Genomic DNA, 15,590 nt, shown 5'->3' on the forward strand with positions numbered 1-15,590 from the left:
CAACAGTTTTTTCATCTTAATGTGAGGTGAACCGTATTAAACGTCTTTGGTTTGAGCATCGCCGGCATCCCCGAAAGAGGAGACATAAATTACCCCCGTAATAGACCCAAATGGCGGCCCGTTTTTGTGATAAGTGTGTTTTCCGGTCCATAGGCAAAGAATTCGAAGGCAAACGAGCGGATTGTAAATGAATGTTGCATATTAATCCCGACAGCAGTTAAACGTGAATTGCACTGGTGAAATAATGCAATTACAAATAGCATAATATGCCTCCTGCACATTACATTTAACCGCTATACTTTAAATTACGAAGTCGGCGTTCCGAACCATAATTTCAAATCACCCCTCGTGTAATAACGATTGTTGCCAGTCCAATTGTTTCACGGCAATGCAACACTTTTCCTAGTTCCATTCTCCGCCGCCCCGACGACGATTTGTACGTTTTGCCCCAATAACTCCGAGGGAGGCTGCTCTACGTTTCGTCACTCTTTATTTCCGTTCCGTTATGCTGGGGATTAAGAGCGGCCGCTCTAAACCCTTCTATATCTGTCACATTGCTAATTAGGGGGCGGTTTTTCGAGCCGCCGCCATAAATAAGGCCGGCCCGAGTGAGGGAATAAATAAGTAGAGGTCTTGAAATACTTAGGTGATTAGTAGCCCACTCCATAATTTAATTGATTCGTGGGGCGAGGATGGCACTGACGTACGAAAAGTTAGTGATGTTATGAGCGGGCATTACACTAAACAGACGTTTAGGAGCTATTTTAACCACGAATTTGGATGTAAATGAGCGTGCCACAATTCAAGAGCGAGCACCGAGCAGGCGGGCTTTATCATACGTGCTGTCACACGTGGATGTCACAACTTACACTGGAACGCTCGTAAATTTGCGAATTTGGCAACTAAAATATTATGGGGCTACAATCGCGTTCTTCGTGTAGGTTTAAAGATTCACCCATCACTGGTTTTATCAGAAAGAAATTCAGAATTAACGTTGATTCATCTTTAACTTCGTTAGCTGAAAAAAATCCAGTGGAAATTTATAGGTATTTTAGAAATTGTGTACATGTTAAAACGCTAACTAAAATTTGTCTTATCAGCTCGCTCAACAATTTAATGACGCCACCTCAAAATTTTGCCTAACTTTTATAAAATAACATAATTGTCATTGCGGTTTATGAATACGACTTCATTTTTACATATATTAATATAAGAGAAACGAATGCAAAACATCAGCTGTCAGCGGCCACTTTTTTCTTACACTGTGGCTGGTATTATCTATTTTTTTTTTCTAAAAACTACATTGTTTGTACTTCAGGGGCGAGGGAAGTTCTATTCAAGGACGGAAGGGATCATAGAAATCGGGAATTTTCCAGAGTGCCGTTGCGTTGCCCGAATACAAATTTAATATACTTTTAAATGAAGTAAAATTTCGACATTTCCGGGAAACTTCAAAAACAAGACAAAGTATCCCCTAGATTCTTTCAAATTACTTCAAAAATAAGGCAAGGTATCCCCAAGATTCGTTCAAAGTACTTCAAAAATAAGGCAAAGGATCCCCAAGATTCTTTTAAACTACTTCAAAAACCAGATACAACGGGTCCCCGAGATTATTTCGAACTACTTCAAAAACTAGACACAAGGGATCCCCAAGATTCGTTTAAACTACTTCAAAAACCAGATAAACGGGTCCCTCAGACTGTTTCAAACTATTTCAAAAACTAGACACAAGGGATTCCCAAGATTCTTTTAAACTACTTCAAAAACCAGATACAACGGGTCCCCGAGATTATTTCAAATTATTTCAAAAACTAGACACAATGGGCCCCCAGATTCTTTCAAATTACTTCAAAAACAAGACCCACAACGGACCCCAAGATTCAAACTACTCCAAAAACAAAACAAAATGGGCCGCAAAATTCTTTCAAATTACTTCAAAAACCAGATACAAATGCTTCTCGAGATTCTTCCAAACTATGTACTTCAAAAATAAAACACAAGGAGCGCCCGAGTTTCTTTAAAATTACTTCAAAAACAAGACCCACAACGGGTCCCCAAGTTTAATTTCCAAGTACTCCAAAAACAAAACAAAATGGGCGGCAAGATTCTTTCAAATTACTTAAAAAACCAGACACAAAGGGTCCTGGAGATTCTTTCAAACTACTTCAAAAACTAGACACAAAGTGTCCCCGAGATTCTTTCAAATTACTTTAAAAACAAGACCAACAACGGGTCCCCAAGATTAATTCCAAGTACTCCAAAAACAAAACAAAATGGGCGGCAAGATTCTTCAATTTATTTAAAAAACAAGACATAAAGACTTCCCGAGAGTCTTTCAAACTATGTACTTCACAAATAAAATACAAGAAATCTCCGAAATTCTTTCAAACTACTTCAAAAACTAGACACTAAAGGTTCCCAAGATTCTTTCAAATTACTTCAAAAACAAGACCCACAACGGGTTTCCAGGATTAATTTACAACTACTCCAAAAACAAAAGACAAGGGACCGCAAGATTCTTTCAAATTACTTCAAAAACCAGACATTAAGAGTTCCCGAGATTCTTTAAAACTATGTACTTCAAAAATAAAACACAAGAAGTCCCCGAATTTCTTTCAAAATACTTAAAAAACGAGACATGGAATCCCTTAGATTCTTTCAAATTACTTCCAAAACCAGACATAACGGGTCCCCGAGATTCTTTGAAACTATGAACTTCAAAAATAAAACACAAGAAGTCCCCGAATTTCTTTCAAATTACTTAAAAAACGAGACATGGGATCCCTTAGATTCTTTCAAATTACTTCAAAAACAAGACCCACAACGGACCCCAAGATTCAAACTACTCCAAAAACAAAACAAAATGGGCCGTAAAACTCTTTCAAATTACGTCAAAAACCAGATACAAATGCTTCCCGAGATTCTTTCAAACTATGTACTTCACAAATAAAATACAAGAAATCTCCGAAGTTCTTTCAAACTACTTCAAAAACTAGACACTAAAGGTTCCCGAGATTCTTTCAAATTACTTCAAAAACAAGACCCACAACGGGTTTCCAAGATTAATTTACAACTACTCCAAAAACAAAAGAGAAACGACCGCAAGATTCTTTCAAATTACTTCAAAAACCAGGCATTAAAAGTTCCCGAGATTCTTTAAAACAATGTACTTCAAAGATAAAACACAAGAAGTCTCCAAATTTCTTTCAAATTATTTAAAAAACGAGACATGGAATCCCTTAGATTCTTTCAAATTACTTCAAAAACCAAACATAACGGATCCCCGAGATTCTTCCTAACTATGTACTTCACAAATAAAACCCACGAAATTTCCGAAATTCTTTTAAACTACTTCAAAAACTAGTCATTAAAGGTTCCCGAGATTCTTTATAACTGTGTACTTCAATAATAAAACACAAGAAGTCCACGAATTTCTTTCAAATTACTTAAAAAAACGAGACATGGAATCCCTTAGATTCTTTCAAATTATTTCAAAAACCAGACATAACGGGTCCCCGAAATTCTTTCAAACTACTTCAAAAACTAGACATTAAAGGTTCCCGAGATTCTTTATAACTGTGTACTTCAATAATAAAACACAAGAAGTCCACGAATTTCTTTCAAATTACTTAAAAAACGAGACATGGGATCCCTTAGATTCTTTCAAATTACTTCAAAAACCAGACATAACGGGTCCCTGAGATTATTTCAAACTATGTACTTCACAAATAAAACACAAGAAATCTCCGAAATTCTTTCAAACTACTTCAAAAACTAGACATTAAAAGTTCCCGAGATTCTTTATAACTGTGTACTTCAACAATAAAACACAAGAAGTCCACGAATTTCTTTCAAATTACTTAAAAAACGAGACATGGAATCCCTTAGATTCTTTCAAATTATTTCAAAAACCAGACATAACGGGTCCCCGAAATTCTTTCAAACTACTTCAAAAACTAGACATTAAAGGTTCCCGAGATTCTTTATAACTGTGTACTTCAATAATAAAACACAAGAAGTCCACGAATTTCTTTCAAATTACTTAAAAAACGAGACATGGGATCCCTTAGATTCTCTCAAATTACTTCAAAAACTAAACACAAGGGGTCCCCGAAATTCTTTCAAATTACTTCAAAAACAAGACCCACAACGGGTCTCCAGCATTAATTTACAACTACTCCAAACACAAAAAAGAAGCAACTGCAAGATTCTGTCAAATCACTTCAAAAACCAGACACTAAGGGTTCCCGAGATTCTTTAAAACAATGTACTTCAAAAAGAAAACACAAGAAGTCCCCGAGTTTCTTTCAAATTACTTCAAAAACAAGACCCACAACGGGTCCTCCAAATTCTACTACTTTAAAACCACACACAAAGGGTTGCCGAGACCCTTTCATACTATGTACTTCAAAAATATAACATAAGGAGTCCCCGAAATTCTTTCAAATTACTTCAAGACAGAAAGATCACTGAGACACTTTCAAATTACTTAAAAAACATTAATTTGCTAAAAATCTTAGGGAATAGTTGCAGTATTATTAACAAAAACAATATAAATATTTAGCAAATGATTTGAATAAAGAAATGTCATAAAACAAGTAAACATAAAAACTGCAGCTTTATCAGTTTTTTTTTTAATAAGTTTTATATTCGAAATGACAGCTCGCTCCGCTCGCTAAAATAATCTTCGAAAATGATTGTAGTACTTATAAAATAATTTGGACGATGAAATATCACAGATACTAAAAAATAGAAATCCAGCCACCCCGATTTATTAAAGGGCGACAAAATTAAGCAAACGTTTTTATTCTCATGCCATTTTCTAAATACCCTAATACAGCTCGCTTCGCTCGCTAAAAAACCTCTCTGTATAAATATTTAGGAAACAATTTGGACCAACAAATATCACACAAATTTCACGGGAAATAGTTAGTTTGAACTGTAAAAAGACGATAAAATTAAACGTCTTTTCCATGGTTTCATTTATATGATTCAACTAAAAATTTGTAAAATACGTGATACAGCTCGCTTCGCTCGCTGAAAAAGTCTCGGGAGTATAAATATTTTGAAAATAATTTGGACGAAGAAATATCACACAGATTCCACAAAAAATAGAAATACAGCTAGTATGAACTGTTAAAAGACGATAAATTAAGCGCCCTTTCCATGGTTTCATTCATATTTTTCAAGTAAACAATTACAAAATACCGGATACAGCTCGCTTCGCTCGCGGAAAAACTCCCGCAGTATAAATACTTGGGGAGTAATTTGGACAAAGAAATATCACACATATTTCACGAAAAATAGAAATATAAAGCTTGTCTGGACTGTTAAAGAGCGTCACAATTACAAGTCCCTTTTTATTCTTATGGCGTGGTTTTGTTTACGTGGTTCAAGTAAACATTTTCTAAATAGCTGATAAAGCTCACTTCGTCGTTGAAAAAATCTGACAGTATAATATTTAGGAAATCATTTTGAATGAAGCAATATCACACAGAGTTTAGAAAAAATAGAAATACGGTCAGTCTGGGGTAAGTGCAATAAAAACAACAGTTATGAATACAGCTCGCTTCGCTCTCTACGGACATCTCAATATATACTGCAACCTTGAAAAATGGAAATATAATAAGACTTTGGACTCGTGGCTTTAGCACAGGAATCTCTTAGGAAACAAATTTGGGAGTTCGTCAAGGCTCCATCTTTAAACTAACTCCTTTTCTTTTACGTTCAAACGATAATTTAATTTTCCATTTCAGCTAATATAATTTCATTGATGATAAATATACCACAAAAAACTACTGTCCAAAGCACAAAATCATAAATCTCGCCCCGAATCCAATTTTGGCATCAAAAAATGTACCTTTTGCAAGTAGAAATATGGCGGGTTTTGCCGTCGCCGGAATCCGTTTTTGCGTCGTAAATATCTGGTCAAACCCCCCTGCTCCGTGCCAACGTAAATACGGCACATCCGCCGTCCGCCGGAAGGATATCCTTCTATTTTTGATTTCACAGCCCGATCGACTGCAGAATCCCGGTTATGCATTTTTTGCACACCCGGCGCGAAGTCCGTCCACCGGCGAACGAAATAATTAAGAGAGTTTACGTTGTTTAATTGGGCGATTCCGGGGATTGTTTGGATTGTTGCGAGCTGTTTCTTTTGGCGCTCCATGTTTTAACTAGCCTGCGCCTTGTGTGGCGTTTTGATAAAGTTTATCGCGCCCGCCCAAAACCGAAACATTTTTGTACCTCGTAATCGTAAATAGAGATTTGTTCCCTTAAACGAAAACCGGTTGAGATAAGCGCGGCCACTTGACGGTTCTAATTAAAAACATTGTAGCTCGTTCCTGATAATATTTATTTTGAGAGCTCCCCTCCGGCGATTCATAGCCCGGTGTGAAAATATCCATTCTGTCATATTTTTCCTAAAACCGCAGTCTGTGCAGCGGTTATCGGGGGATCGTGCGGCGTGCGTGATTTGAGGGTCGCATGCGGAGAAATGACCCATTTCGTGTCCTTATTAAGCAAAGGAAACTAACGGAAAGAATTTTCCGTTTTAGCAGGCGGCGAACTAAAAAATTTAGCTCGGGAATTACGGCTAATGGGAGTTTAACGGCAAAAAATTGAGAAAAATTAATAACTTAGGGAAAACTATCTCGGTGGGAAGCGGTGGTATGGGTCACTCGTGAACGGCTAGATCAATGATTTTATTTTAGAGTGTAGTTTCACATAAATTGGTCGCCGATTCCATCGGGACCGGAAGCGGCGGCTTAAGTGTGCGATTAATATTCTTAGAGGAAGGAGTTCTGCGCTAAAAAATTTAGCTCTGGAATTATAGCTAATAGGGTTTTCATAGAAGCGGAGTTAGTCAGTCCTTTCGAGACCTAAACGACTTTACAAATGGTCTCATTTATTTAGGACTCTGCCAAGGATCCCGTAATTGAATATATGTCACTAGTGCTCTCTGGCAAGGTTGGAGACCGGCCTGAGGGACCTAATGACTGGATCCTGCGCCAAACAGGCACTAAATCGAGATTCTATATCGGAAATTGGCGCATTGCAGCGGACATTACCACCGTTTGTGTGCATTCTATTTTCAGACCATCTTACAATCGATCAGTGGCAATTACACACGTTGAGAACCCCCAAGTGACTTCTATTCCCAGAAACTACGCTTTCACCTTATTTATAATCGGCCAGTCATAAAAATTGTAGCCGAAGGAGTGGTGAGAACCCGCAAGTGCGCTCAAAATTGAAAACTTATTAATAGTGAGCTTTCATGACTGCGTAACTTCCACAATCAATCAATTATCCACAAAGCACACAATTTCAGAAACTGTTAAGTCTTTCATTATTGTTTGAGGACTCTTAAAACTCTAACGACGTTTCGTGGAAGCGATAAACCGGGATGACGAAAGGCGGGAGACCTTCGAGTAGGTGATTACGACATCCACAAAACGATAATTCTGTGGGAAGAGGATTCGGCGACTGATTCACAGTCGAGGTGCTTTGTCCTAATCGGCGACATACCTGATCATAATTACATGTTAGCGGCACGACATGCAATTGCTTTGCTCGATAATTAACGGCCGTGCAGCAAAGGATCACTACTTCCTATTATTAAACACGCAAAGATCAATAAATAATTTCGTGCTATTATTGCAATAGCTACTGCGGGAAATGTGCGACGCCGGTTCTTGCCCGCGGACTACACGTCTCGCTATTGTCAACTTTCCCCGCTTTGTCGCTTCAATTTGCGGTAGTTGTGACTCATCAGGTGATTAAGACTATCAAAGGCAATAGATGGAACAGTGTTTGGTTGTTCTTGGCTTCGAACTAAGCGAAACGCGACGGTAAGTCACTGAGAAAGATGAGGAAGATCAGGAGGCCGAGGTCTGACCCTTGGAGAACTCCACAACATGTTTTTGGTGAAATCGCAAAACACTGTCGGCGTCGAATCTTAAGACGTCTTTGCCGATCGTGTCAGTACTTTTGTAAGGTGTAACTGACAAATCTGGGCCGCGTTTTCTATAAATGGTAGTGTTATGCAACATTATTTCTTGAACGGGAGATACTCTTACGTCAGGTTATGGGACCAGGTTAAACGGATAGAAGTTGATGCGTTTACGTAAAAGTACATTAGCAAATAGTCTGCAGTGAAGTGATTTATTATGTTCTTGGCGACGTGTAGTAGTAGAAACGTTTCTATTAAAGATGTAGGGAACATTTGTGATTTTGTAAAGCGACAATTCTATATTGGATTTTTTGTTTGCGATGTTTAACAAAGTTCGTAGAAACCTCATTGAGGCCCAGAACGTCTCTATCTATCGACGTCTCGGTAAGAAAAAGCCATCTCGTTTGTTTAGCGAACGCTTAACCGGCTTTAGCGAGTAATTAAGTCGCATCAATTTCGTTGTTTACTGAAGTAATTATCTCGGGCGATTTTTCTAGCACTTTAGCCGTTCGTCCTGTCTATCCGCGTTAACCGGAAGTTCCAAACCCCGTGAAAAATCGGGCCGATAAAGAAAAACGATCCGCGAGGTGTCTCCATCGATAATTAATTACCGGCGGCACTAATGAAATTTTTTCCCGTCCGGAAGGGTTCCTGGCGGGAAAAAAGTCGTCCGAGCGCCGAAAAACAATAGCCCTCGCTCGGTCGAAATTAAATATGTAGCCGCGAAATAAATTAAACACACAACCCTCATATTACGAAAGGAGTAAATTTCGGTGTGCCGTCAGTGAGTTTTGGCACGAAGCCAATCGTTCCTCTCTGATATGAACTGGAAATCGATTTCGTCCAAAGCGAAGTAAAAGCCACCCTCGCTCAGTGGCGGAGTTAAAAGCCGCCCTGCAAAAATGGGATTACGACAGACCCCTGGAGCACGTGTGCGGTCAGAGAGCGCCCCCGACTAAATCAGCGGGATCGCGCTCGCGCTTCCGGGTCTCCTCGGACACCGAGACTCACCAGCCACGGTGATGGTGGTTTTGTCCTGGTCACGACACCCTCGCCGGTTCCATGGCGGAGCACCAGAAGCAGAAGCGCAAGCACAGTCACAGTCACTCGGGCCAGGGGTTCGCAACGCGGAAGAGCTCGCGGTCGGCGCGATTGTTTGTTTATCTGGTGGGTGCAGCTGCGGCTCCGCTTCCCAGGACAGCTCGTAACGCACTGTCAGACTGTGAAAGAGCCGATCGGAGCGGGCCCACCGGGTCGATGCGCGCTCCTCTCGTCCTGCGCCTGAGGGGCCGCCCCTGGCGGCGGCCGTCGACACTACAGGATAACGGCAGGATAACGCCGAAAGTCGCACATCCGAGCTCATCCATCTGCGACATGTATAATGCAAAAGAATAAAACATTCATTTAAATAATTAAAAAGTACACAGCAGGTAAACGAACCGGCTTGATTCGCAGATGGTGGAGCTCTCCGAATGTTGAAAGATAACTTTAAACTTTTGGAGTTTGTATGCAAATTAAAACCTCATCCCGCGCTACATGCGAGTCGGCTGAAATATGAAATTGTAGAGCCAAGTTAAATAAAAACAGGCCAACTTCCGAAGTAGACGAATCCTTTCGGCGAATTGCCGGAATGCGGACTCATGTTTTCGAACTTCATTAATTACTGACTTACGAGGGAGTTTCGACGGACAAAAACAGGAGGGAGATGCAGGCCAAGAATTGTTGAGGTGGAAGCAAAAACGGGGAAAGCTCCTCAAATAGCGGTGCAGGACTCGGTTATGCTTCTTGCATGTGTATGCAAACGATCAATACTCCTTTTTTTTTGCTGCAGTCTTGATTCGCACAAATTTGCTTCTCGACGAAACGATCACCACAAAGAGACGAACCACTTTTCAAAGAAAATTTAAATTTTAAAAGACACTGCTAAATTTCCTCTGCTTTACGATTATAATTCCGATTTTTATTATAAGTTTTTAAATGAGTGACCCGAAAAAGGCAAATTTATTTTTAATTAACCGTTTTTACATTTTTTTCTCTTTTCGAAAACCATCATTACGTTCAACGCAAATGTGGGAAAGCTCCGTCTTCTGGAACGATATTTATCGCTACCTCGCATGTGATGTGGAATAAATTAACATTAACTGTTACGATCACCTGTAAAGTGTATATGAACTGCAGTGATTGTTGTTACAGATTATGTTGTTTTATAAAGCAATTTATTTATTTTTTCACCGATATCTCGCTTCAAAGTAAAAAATAAAAGCTCTACCAAAAGCACACTGTAAATGTAGTGCTCAACAAGGACTAGTTCTAGGACCCACTTTATTTCGTCTTTCCACTAATGACCTTTTCAACATAGTTACTAAACGTTACACTATTATACTGAGTACAAGTTAAAAATGTATTGATTCTTCAAGAAAAGTGGTTTATGAATTTTGCACGAAAAAGGATTACAGAAAAAACAAAATAAATTTAAAAATCCTTTCCATTTCAGCAAATTTAATTAAAACAGAAAATTTTATGTAAGAACGCCATTATTAATTCTTCCGCTTTTTTAATTTTATGCGCTAATAGCTTGTTCGATGAGTATTAAAATAACTGTTGATCCGGCTATAACAACTAGCGTTTAAATGTAGTCCTGACTTATTACTGAAGAGGACTGAGCGTAAATCATCTCCAAAGGGATAATTTGTTCAGCGTGTTTGAACTGTGTATTATTGATTCAATTTCTGGTAGAATTCGAACTCGAAGTGCACTTCTGTAATAGAATATAAACTCTCACGTGCAAAGTTGTCTGTAGCAGATGTACCAATGTGCATTTTTGTTTACTTTCTTATTTCGATAAATATATTAAATGTCCTTAAGAATGAAGAGTCAAATAATCCCAAATTAACTTTCTGTATTTTTGTATTATCGAATAACTGATGAAAACAAAAAAACTGAAAAGTGATTGCCCTGAAATCCCTGACTTTGAAGCACACCCACGCATCTCACTTCATTTGCGTATTTAACACACGCATATTTATTTACCAATTGTTTGGGTATTTGTATCCTGTATTCGATTCATTTTATTTATTATTGTCACTTTGAATGCGAAAGCAATATTAATACTATTAATACAGTATAACCCACGATTATCCGAACAGAGGCTAGTTGAAGTCGATATCTCTTTAATCCGAACAAAAACTCTCCAATCCGAACTGAACTTGAAAACATGCACCTACTTTTTTGAAATTTTTAAAAATTGTGATACATATTTCAATGCACTGAATTAATTAGCTAATTCTGGAAAAAAGGTTAAAGTCGTCGAAGAAATGAAGTTTTCCGATTTCTCAATTATTTGATTTTTAAAAATATCGAGAAAATAGATGTTTTTTTTTAAATTTTCGATTTTTGATTTTTTTGTCACCGAGTTTTCGGAAGGGAGTAAAAAGTGATTTTGATCAGCGATTTGCCATGTTTACCCTAACTTTAAAACATCTGAAAATTTTGTTTCTAATTTTCAGTTTTTGAACTTTTCGATTTTTCAAAATTTCGGTTCGAATAAATTTGTTCTTTTAGTTAAAAAATCGAAAAATGACAAATCGCGAAAAGGAAACATTTTAACTTGAGAAGTAGAAAAATTAAAAATCAAAAAATTAAACAATTGTAAAGTTAAAACTTGAAAAATCAAAAAATTGGAATATAAAACTGTAAAACTCTCAAACAAATTATCAAATTAAATATTCAAAAGTCCCACCCAGTCGTTATTTTCTTAGCAGAATAAGTTATCTTCCAAAATCAGTCTTATTTTAACAAGTACTAGCCCCGCCCACCCACCCTTGTTTTCTTAGAGAATATGTCATTGGCAAAAATCAGTCTCATACTTGCGAAGATAATATTAATTTTGACAGGTGACCTATTCTTTATTGTCTTAGAAGAGTAGGTCATTGGCTAAAATGAGTCTTTTACTAAACCGGACCTCTTACCTTTTATTTTCTTAGAGAGTAGGTTATTCGGCAAGTGCTAGCCCCACCCACCCGCCCTTTGCTTTCTTAAGAAAGTAGATCATTTGCCAAAATCAGTCTTATCATAGTGAGTACTACTAGATTTTCAGTTTTTCGATTTTTCAACTTTCGAATTTTTTAGTTTCTCGTTTTTTAAATTTTCAATTTTTTGATCTGTTTTTCGAATTTTGATTTCTCTGGGCAACTGAAAAAAACTTTCGATTTTTTAGTTTTACAATTTTGGGAGTTTTTCAATTTTTTGATTTTTAAAAATATAGGGAAAATAGATGTTTATTTTAATTTTCGATTTTTGATTTTTATCACCGAGTTCTTAGAAGGGAGTTAAAATAATTTTGATCAGCGATTGGCCATGTTTAAAGTAACTTTAAATATCACGCTTTAAAATATCTGAAAATTTTGTTTCTAATTTTCAATTTTTGTACTTTTCGATTTTTCAAAATTTCGGTCCGAATAAATTTGTTCTTTTGGTTAAAAACTCGAAAAATGACAAATCGTGAAAAGGAAAAATTTTAACTTGAGAAGTTGAAAAATTAGAAATCAAAAAATTAAAAAATTGTAAAGTTAAAACTTGAAAAGTCAAAAAATTGGAATTTGAAACTGCAAAATTGTCAAACAAATTATCAAATGAAATATTCAAAAGTCCCACCCAGTCGTTATTTTCTTAGAAGAACAAGTCATCTGCCAAAATCAGTCTTATCTTGGCAAATACTAGCCCCCCGCCCACCCTCCCTTATTTTCTTACAGAATATGTCATTTGCCAAAATTAGTCTCATCTTGACAAGTACTAGCCCCGCCCATCCACCCTTGTTTTTTTAGAGGATATGTCATTGGCAAAAATCTGTCTCATACTTACGAAGATAAGACAGATTTTGACAGGTGGCCTATTCTTTGTTGTCTTAGAAGAGTAGGTCATTGGCTAAAATGAGTATTATACTAAACCGGCCCTCCCGCCTTTTATTTTCTTAGAGGGTAATTTATTCGGCAAGTGCTAGCCCCACCCACCCGCCCTTTGTTTTCTTAAGAAAATAGATCATTTGTCAAAATGAGTCTTATCGTAGTGAGTACTACTAGATTTTCAGTTTTTCGATTTTTCAACTTTCGATTTTATCAATTTCTCGCTTTTTAAATTTTCAATTTTTTGATCTGTCTTTCGATTTTTGATTTCTCTGGGCAACTGAAAAAAACTTTCAAGGTTTTAATTTTACAATTTTGGCAGTTTTCAGATTTTTCAATTATTTGATTTTTAAAAATATCGAGAAAAGATGTTTATTTTTTTAAATTTTCGATTTTTGATTTTTTGTCAGCGAGTTTTGGGAAGGGAGTAAAAAGTAATTTTGATCAGCGATTTGCCATGTTTACCCAAACTTTAAAACATCTGAAAAGTTTGTTTCTAGTTTTCAATTTTTGGACTTTTCGATTTTTCAAAATTTCGGTTCGAATAAATTTGTTCTTTTAGTTAAAAAATCGAAAAATGACAAATCGCGAAAAGGAAAAATTTTAACTTGAGAAGTTGAAAAATTAGAAATAAAAAAATTGTAAAGTTAAAACTTGAAAAGTCAAAAAATTGGAATTTGAAACTGCAAAATTGTCAAACAAATTATTATCAAATGAAATATTCAAAAGTCCCACCCAGTCGTTATTTTCTTAGAAGAACAAGTCATCTGCCAAAATCAGTCTTATCTTGGCAAATACTAGCCCCCCGCCCACCCTCCCTTATTTTCTTACAGAATATGTCATTTGCCAAAATTAGTCTCATCTTGACAAGTACTAGCCCCGCCCATCCACCCTTGTTTTTTTAGAGGATATGTCATTGGCAAAAATCTGTCTCATACTTACGAAGATAAGACAGATTTTGACAGGTGGCCTATTCTTTGTTGTCTTAGAAGAGTAGGTCATTGGCTAAAATGAGTATTATACTAAACCGGCCCTCCCGCCTTTTATTTTCTTAGAGGGTAATTTATTCGGCAAGTGCTAGCCCCACCCACCCGCCCTTTGTTTTCTTAAGAAAATAGATCATTTGTCAAAATGAGTCTTATCGTAGTGAGTACTACTAGATTTTCAGTTTTTCGATTTTTCAACTTTCGATTTTATCAATTTCTCGCTTTTTAGATTTTCAATTTTTTGATCTGTCTTTCGATTTTTGATTTCTCTGGGCAACTGAAAAAAACTTTCAAGGTTTTAATTTTACAATTTTGGCAGTTTTCAGATTTTTCAATTATTTGATTTTTAAAAATATCGAGAAAATAGATGTTTATTTTTTTAAATTTTCGATTTTTGATTTTTTGTCACCGAGTTTTTGGAAGGTAGCAAACAATAATTTTGATCAGCGATTTGCCATGTTTACCCTAATTTTAAAACATCTGAAAATTTTGTTTCTAATTTTCAATTTTCGGAATTTTCGATTTTTCAAAATTTTGGTCCGAATAAATTTGTTCTTTTAGTTAAAAAATCGAAAAATGACAAATCGCGAAAAGGAAAAATTTTAATTTGAGAAGTTGAAAAAATAAAAATAAAAAAATTAAAAAATTGTAAAGTTAAAACTTGAAAAATCAAAAAATTGGAATTTGAAACTGCAAATTTGTCAAACAAATTATCAAATGAAATATTCAAAAGTCCCACCCAGTCGTTATTTTCTTAGAAGAATAAGTCATCTGCCACAATCAGTCTCATCTTGACAAGTACTAGCCCCACCCACCCACCATTTTTTTTTTGGAAGAGCGGGTTATCTGCCAAAATCAGTCTTATTTTTACAAGTACTAGCCTCGCCCACCCACCCTTGTTTTCTCCGAGGATATGTCATTGGCAAAAATCAGTCCCATACTTGCGAAGGTAAGATTGATTTTGACAGGTGGCCTATTCTTTATTGTCTTAGAAGAATAGGTCATTGGCTAAAATGAGTCTTATACTGAACCGGCCCTCTTGCCTTTTATTTTCTTAGAGGGTAGGTTATTCGGCAAGTGCTAGCCCCGCCCACCCGCCCTTTGTTTTCTTAAGAAAGTAGATCATTTGCCAAAATCAGTCTTATCGTAGTGAGTACTACTACATTTTCAATTTTTCGCTTTTTCAACTTTCGAATTTTTCGATTTCTCGCTTTTTAAATTTTCAATTTTATGATCTGTTTTTCCATTTTTGATTTCTCTGGGCCACTGAAAAAAACTTTCGATTTTTTAATTTTACAATTTTGGGAGTTTTCCAATTTTTTGATTTTTAAAAATATCGAGAAAATAGATGTTTATTTTAATTTTCGATTTTTGATTTTTATCAGCGAGTTTTTAGAAGGGAGTTAAAAATCATTTTGATCAGCGATTTGCCATGTTTATCGTAACTTTAAATATCACGCTTTAAAATATTTGAAAATTTTGTTTCTAATTTTCAATTTTTGGATTTTTCGATTTTTCAAAATTTCGGTTCTTTTAGTTAAAAAATCGAAAAATGACAAATCGTGAAAAGGAAAATTTTTTACTTGATTTTCCGATTATACAGTCGTACAATTTTCCGATTTCTCATTTACCCGATTTTTCAAAATGCAATTTTTTTATTTTTAGCACCCCACCCACCCAGCCTTTATTTTCTTAGAAGAATAAGTCATATGCCAAAATCAATCTTATCTTGGAAAGTACTAGCCACCCGCC

The 15,590-nt window shown here is 36.3% G+C and overlaps 1 protein-coding gene across 3 annotated transcripts in view; it reads right to left on the reverse strand.

Moving 5' to 3' along the window:
* Positions 1 to 9,044, reverse strand: part of LOC135125416 (teneurin-m) — a 294,078-nt gene extending 285,034 nt beyond the window's left edge. For all 3 annotated transcript variants that reach the window (XM_064051013.1, XM_064051002.1, XM_064050991.1), the window contains exon 1: positions 8,963 to 9,044. The gene's annotated coding sequence lies outside the window, so the exon portion shown is untranslated. The remainder of the gene's footprint in view (positions 1 to 8,962) is intronic.
* Between the last annotated feature and the right edge of the window lie 6,546 nt (positions 9,045 to 15,590).

This window comes from Zophobas morio, unplaced genomic scaffold, assembly GCF_036711695.1.
Source record: "Zophobas morio isolate AGI-343-1 ecotype UQ-CSIRO unplaced genomic scaffold, CSIRO_AGI_Zmor_V1 ptg000002l, whole genome shotgun sequence".
NCBI classification, from domain to species: Eukaryota; Metazoa; Arthropoda; class Insecta; order Coleoptera; family Tenebrionidae; genus Zophobas; species Zophobas morio.